The 6361-nt window shown below is 61.4% G+C and overlaps 1 long non-coding RNA gene across 1 annotated transcript; it reads right to left on the bottom strand.

The window, feature by feature from the left end:
• Window positions 1-3154: 3154 nt before the first annotated feature.
• LOC141916184 (uncharacterized) lies at window positions 3155-6164 on the bottom strand. Its single transcript, XR_012621078.1, has 2 exons — window positions 5231-6164; window positions 3155-5010 (listed from the first exon to the last, which is right to left on the bottom strand). It is a non-coding gene; the product is annotated as an uncharacterized LOC141916184 (long non-coding RNA).
• Window positions 6165-6361: the final 197 nt, after the last annotated feature.

Raw genomic sequence — 6361 nt, 5'->3', positions numbered from 1 at the left:
TTTTGCCCTTCAGTCCCAAAAATGTGGGAGCCCTCTGCCCAAGGCACTGTGGGGCCAGGACCCCCCCACTGCACCTCACGGCTCTGCGGGGTGCTGGGACTCCCACTCTGCAGCTCAGGGCCCTGCAGCCCCTTTCTGCAGCGTGTCAGGGACTGCTCCTTCCCCCTGGCTCTCCCTGTCCCCGGAGGATGCTCAGTCCCCGCACAGTGGCCGTGGCCTTCACTTGAGGCTGTTGTCCTCTGGCAGACGGTCAGTGGCCGGGGCCCAGCACGGCCATGCTGTGGGGTGGGTGACATGCGAATCTCGCGGCCGTCCCGGTGCTGGCAGGGACAGAATGTGCCGGCGCCGGCGCAGCCTTGCGAGGGCCGGGGATTAGCTGCGCGGCTGCCACCTCCCTGCCCGGGCACCCGTCCAGCTCCCAAAACAAGCGCTGCCTTCCCCCATCCCAGCTGGGCTGAGCCTCACGGGGTGCAGCTCACCCCAAAACACCCACCCCAGGGGCACCAGGGACTGGTCTGCTTGCAGGTGGGGGGTGGTCAGTGATGATAAATCTGAGTTTTGCCCGAATGGGTGTTCCCCATTCTGTCCCCGTGATGGGGACGGGGTCGATGCGCTGCCCAAATTCAGCATCTTTGTGGCTGGTGGGACGCTGGGCTCGTCCCCCGGGGAGCAGCGAGTCGGCGCTGATGGGTGCTCAGGAGCACGGGGACCTGCTCATCCCTGGATTATGGGATGTGCTGTGCCAGCGAGTCCCTGAGCACCTTGGGGACACACACACGGTCCCCAGCAGCCCTGGGCCTTGCTTTGGTTTTGCTCCAACCCCCAGTGCTGCAAACAGCACAGCCTGGCCGCGGCAGCATCTCCGGGGGACCCCCTTTGCACAGCGCTGGCAGAGCTCTCCCGGGGTGCCGGGAAGCAGCCGTGCACCCCGACATGTCGGGGCGGCATCGCGGCCGTCCTCCGCTCGCTGACTCAGCCGCCTCTTTGCAGGAGCCGCTCCCACCCACAAAAACCACAGGCAAAGTCCCCGCATCCTGCGCTGGGGCTTTCCCCGCCAGCTCGACAGGAATCGCAGCTTTTTTTCCTGGAGCAGCGGCTGGGCCGGTGCAGGCAGCAAACGCCTCTGGGCGCAGGGGAAAAATCTGGAGAAAGCGGGGTTGGTTTATGCCAAAAACCGGGGTCTGAAGATGTTGCACGTGCCACATGTCCCATCCCCTCGGAGCATCGTGCCAGTGCTCACCAAGACACCCCACAAGCCCTGATGGCGGCGGGTGCTACCGGTGCTGGGTTTGCCGCAGGCTGCCGGGAGCAAACCGCTGCCTTTACTCACTATATCAAACCCAACCCCTTGTTTTTCGGGGGCCAAACCCCCCCATTTGGGGTCCCTTGCTGTGCGGCTGCCCGGCTCCTCACGTGGTCACTGCTCCCTCCCTTGGGCAATGGAAAATTTTTATGACTTTTTGACTTTTATTCTGTTGTTTGGGAGCGAGGAAGGGGCTGGGCACCGCGCACAAACATGTCTATGTATAAACAGAGGGGACTGTGCGGGGGGATGGAGCCGCCGGCGCCAGGTGCCAGCGAGGACCATCCCCACCGAGCCGGGTGTCCCCTCTCCCGCCAGGATCCCAGTGCAGCATCCCAGGCTCAGCGACCCAGAGCTGTCCCCACGGGGACGCAAATATTTTGGCTTTGTTCAAAAAAACAACAACACTAAAAAAACCTCCCCCCTCCCGAGCCGTCCGACGGCGGCGCGTGATGTGTTGGCACACAAACAGGGCGCGTGGGGCCGGCGCTCGCCCAGCCGGGGCCGTGGCACGGCTCCCACGCCGTGGGATCTGCGGTGACACGGCCGTGCCCCGTGCCAGGGACGTGGCACGATGGGACTTTGCTCCTCACCCCGGCCATGTTTGCCATCACTCCCGGGTGCTGCTTCACAAGTTGTGCCAAAACCCCCGTCCGGAACGGGGTGCTCGTCCTGTGCCACATCTCAGGTGACGTGGCACGGTGGCATCTCCCTGACCACTGCATCTCCCCGCAGCTAAAACCTTGCTCGCGCAGGACATTCGGCACCGGGGAGGACGTGAGCGGTGCCGCTGGCCTTGCCGGTGGGGACGCAGCCATCCCCAGCTGAGAGGTGAGGAGTGGGGGGCTGTCACCCCTGCTGCTCCCTGTCCCCTGCCATCTCGGCCCCGCTCCCAGGGCAGCTCCTGCGACGGGTCACCCTTGGCAAACCCCACGGGTCCAATCCCTCCTCTCACTCCCCAATCTCAAACTCTCAAAACCAGGGTTGTGCACCATTTTTTCTTCCCCTTTCCCTCCCACCTATCTGTCAAGAAGCAGCAATTTTGAGCTGGTTTCAGCAAAAAACCTTGGGCCAAGCCCAGTTTGGGGAAGAAAAATGATCTGAGCCAACTTGCAGGGATGCTCCTGCATCACCAAGGCGCTTGCAATTAACCCCCCCTCCCCGGGCCAGGGATGCTGCACCCTCCTCCCCATTTACTGACCTCATTAGCAAGCCTGCACCCAATTACTTTTAAATGCAAGGGTTTATGTGGAGCAGGGAGAGGGCTTTTCATGCTGAGCAGCTGTGTAAATGCCACCATATCCCGGCCCAGCGATGCCGGCAGCGATAGCCGGGGGGGCCCAGCTGGTTGGAGGTGGCTGTGTCGGGCAGCGCCGGCGGGGAGGGCGGCTGCGACACGGTCGGACAGTCCCGGGGGGGCCCCGAGCCGGTTTGCTCCGCTTTCCCCATGGTTTTGTGTGTGAAAAAATGAGGGAGAGTCAATCTGCTTGCAAGGGGCTGGTAAACACTGGGAGAGCAGATCCGGGGAGGGGGGGGGTTTGCTCTTGGTCCTGTATTTATTGCTGCAAAGCTCAGCTGGTTGTTTGCTCCAGGATCAGCCCTTTCCCTGCATGCACGGATGGGGTTTTGCTGCAAAAATGAACTTTTGGGGGGGTTCTCTGGTTCCTCCCCAGCCGGCTATCCTTAGCTCAACCCCAGCCGCCCACTTGAGCAAAATATGTTTACGCCGCAAACCTCCGGACGGCTCCACTGCCAAGCGGGCAGGGGAATGTGTGTGCCGATAAGGGCGCCGCGTCCTTTCCTTCCAGATCACCCGATAGCCGGGGAAGCACATGGAGGCAGCCGCCTGGCTCTCACCGTCCTTGTTTTATGATTTCTTTTATTATTATTATAAAGTTTCGGTTGAAAAAAAAAAAATATTCAATAGCTGTGGCTTTGACCCACCAGGCTGCTGCCAAAGCCTGGAAAGCTTCAGCTGTGCCAGAGGCTGAGCTGCCCCGGGGCTGCTGGCCCTGAGAGCAGCCATCTGAAAACATTAAAACTGCAGAAAGAAAATATTTCCTGCCATCGCCCGGGCGTTTCTCACGTGGCAGAGGGAGAAGATGGTTTCTAACCGCTTCTCCCAGCTCGCATGCTGGAGCACGCAGCATCCCGGTGGGATTTTACATCCAGTGCAGCCCCGCAGGGGATGGGGCAGCTCCGAGCCGCTCTCAGTGGAGAAAAAAACGTTAAATATTCAGTTTTGCTGCTGCTTCAAGTCATTTTCCATTCTTGGGTTTGGAAATAACTCTCGCCCTGGTGAAGCTGTTGCAGCAGGCGAGCTCAGCCTGACGTGAGCAGGAAAGAGCCGGGGGTGCTGGGCGGCCACGGGCCCTGTTTGCAAAGTAAAACTGCAGTTGTTGTTGTTGTTGTGATACTGTACGGTTGCGAAACGCCGGCGCTGAAATACCCGTGACTTTCAAAACAAGCTGAGCCCAGCTGTGGCCGGCGTCCCTCTGTCCAGCTGTGGCCGTCTGTCCAGCTGTGGCCCCTGCAGCCCCTTTCCCACTGCACGGGCATAGCTGGGATGCCTGTGCCAGCAATGCCTGGGGGGTTTTTTGGGGGGGAAAGAAGCCCAAAAGCTTTTCTCAGGGAGGAAAAGCAAAAATTCCTCACTTGCAGAGGTTTTTTTACCCCGAAGATCTGTTGTTTGCAGTGCCAGCGGGGGTGGTGGATGAGCCATCTGCCCCTGGGTAAGATGCAGCCCTTGAATTCTGCTTAAAGACTAATAAAAAAAAAAATCCTAGGGATCAGTTTGTTTGCTTAGAGATTAAGTCAAAGCAGCTCCTGAATGGTCACCTAATCCCCCCGGGAGCGGGTGGCATTGTGTAGGTGGTGGCAGCGGTGGCTTTTTGCCCGGCAAATAATCCACCTCCCCGCCACGGCTCGTGGTCAGGCTGGGCTCGAGCACCTCGCTGGCGTCGGCTTTTCTCTGGGCTGGGGCTCAGGGAGGGAGAAAGGGTGCTGGGGGAGGGAGAAAGGGTGCTGGGTGCAAGGAAAGGGCTGGGGGGGGGACACACGGACAAGGGGCTGCAAGAAGGGCAGACGAGGGAAGGGCTTGTAGGGTCGCAGCCTTCGCTGCCGCCCAGTCTGAAACCAGGCTGGTGCTCCCCAAGGCTGGGAAACAGGTTAAACTCCTCAATCTGGGAGCAAAATCCCAGCCCAGACCCTGCGGGTTGGGCCTCGCCTTCCCCAGGGCCTCAGAGGACCCCCCAGGAGCTGATGTTTGTGGGGCCGTAGCAAATCCCTCCAGTTATTTCATGGTTTTCCTCTGGTGCCAGCCTGAGCTTGCCCCCCCCCAAAATCAGGGAGCCCAAAGCGAACCCCCAGGCTCCCAACATCTTCCCGCAGCTCCACCGGCTGCACCAGGATGCGGCGCTGAATTTTTCCGCTGAGCAGGAGCAGCGGAGGCGGCGCGGGCTCAATCCACCCCTGCGTGGCCCCGGTGCCATTTTGGGGACACATCGCTGGGACCCTGTGGGAATAGGGAGGGAAGAGGGGGAGGTTTTTCCCCCTTCAGGACAGGGATGCTCAGCCCTGGCAAACGGCACCTTCACCCCCGGCGTTCGGGCAGCGCTGGCGCCGGCGGGTGTAAACAGCCGTACAGAAATAGTCGGCATATCAGGCAATATCAAACGGCATCACAGGACATAATCAGATGTTCTCCTCTAAAAATAAAAGGCAGCACGGTCTTAAATTAGCAGCTTGTAAAGGTGTCGGGGTACGGGTGTGCAAATGGCTGGGGCTGCCCTGGGAAGACCCCAAAGTCAGAGGGACCCCACGGCTCGGGGGTCAGTGCCGATCCGGCCGCGCTCCCGCCATCCCCCTGCGCTGGGCCGAGCGTTTTTCGCCCCCCCCCCGCCGTTGCGATGGCATTTTGCTGCTTACCCCTGAGCTGTCCTAGAAGGAGTCCCCCCGGTCAGTGTAACGAGTTGTCTGTTCTCAGGCTGCGGCTCTCACCGGGCGTCACCGATGCCCTGAGGCGCGTCCGGGTCCCGCGCGGGGTCGGGTGCGGCCGGAGGAGCGGGAAGGTCACGTCCTGGCTGCAGAAACCGGCCCGGAGGCCGTCCCCAGGTCGCTGCGCTCAGAGTGGCTCCGGGAGACTCATTTGGAAAAGAGTCCTGTGAAATTTAAACTAATTAGAAAGTCCTGAGCTGCTCGCTCGCACTAATTGGCACGGCCGGATTAATTAGTTTTCCCCGGCACGTTGCCCGTGGGCTCTGTGTTCCCAGCAGAGCACCAGCCAACTCGGGACACGTGTGGAAAAGGATGCGTGGGGCTGTTGGTGGGGACAACGGGACTGTCCTCGAAGGCATCGGGGGGGGACATGAGTGGCATCGCAGGTGGGATGGATCCCGGGAGGGTGACCCCGCGGGGGCGATGGGGGGGTCTCCCGTCCCCCCTCTCTCCCCAGAGTGTTTTTTAATGTATCACTAAGGACTGACTGTCCCGGCACGAACTTGTTCCGTGAACAGGAATGATTAACCGGCCGCGGCGCTGGCCCCGAGCCGGGCAGTGTGTTTACCAGCGCCGCCCAACCGTGCCGAGCCGTGACCCCGGCGCCGCTTCCTCCGCTGCTCCGGCCCCAAAAACGGGCTGTAAACAGGGGCTGGGGCTGAAACCCGAGTGCGCGCTCGCGCCGCGCCGGTAACCGAATACTTCCTCCGCACGTGGCTGGCCCAGTGCGCTCCGGCGAGCCCGGCATTGCCCAAATCCCAATAAAATCCCTAAATCTGATCTCTCTGGCTGGGTTTCTGGGGCCGGGAGGATGCCAGATCCCCGGCCTCCAGCCGATCCGCAGGGATTTGGGGTGCTGGGGAGGCAGGGGGGAGGCTGTCTGCCACGCAGGGGCCTGCGGGGTGATGCGTGGCGGGGAGGGAAGGATGGATTTGTTCTGCTGGGAGGTGGGGAAGCACCGCGGGGACGCGGGGCTGGTGCCACCTCGTGGCTTCGCCAGCAGCGGAGACGCCCTGGATGTGCGGTGCCGGACACGGGTGGGCACGGTGGCTGTTGGGCACG

This window comes from Strix aluco, chromosome 29, assembly GCF_031877795.1.
Source record: "Strix aluco isolate bStrAlu1 chromosome 29, bStrAlu1.hap1, whole genome shotgun sequence".
Lineage (NCBI taxonomy): Eukaryota > Metazoa > Chordata > Aves > Strigiformes > Strigidae > Strix > Strix aluco.
The sequence above is the reverse complement of the archived record's forward strand: the minus strand, read 5'-3'. Positions and strand labels throughout refer to the sequence as shown.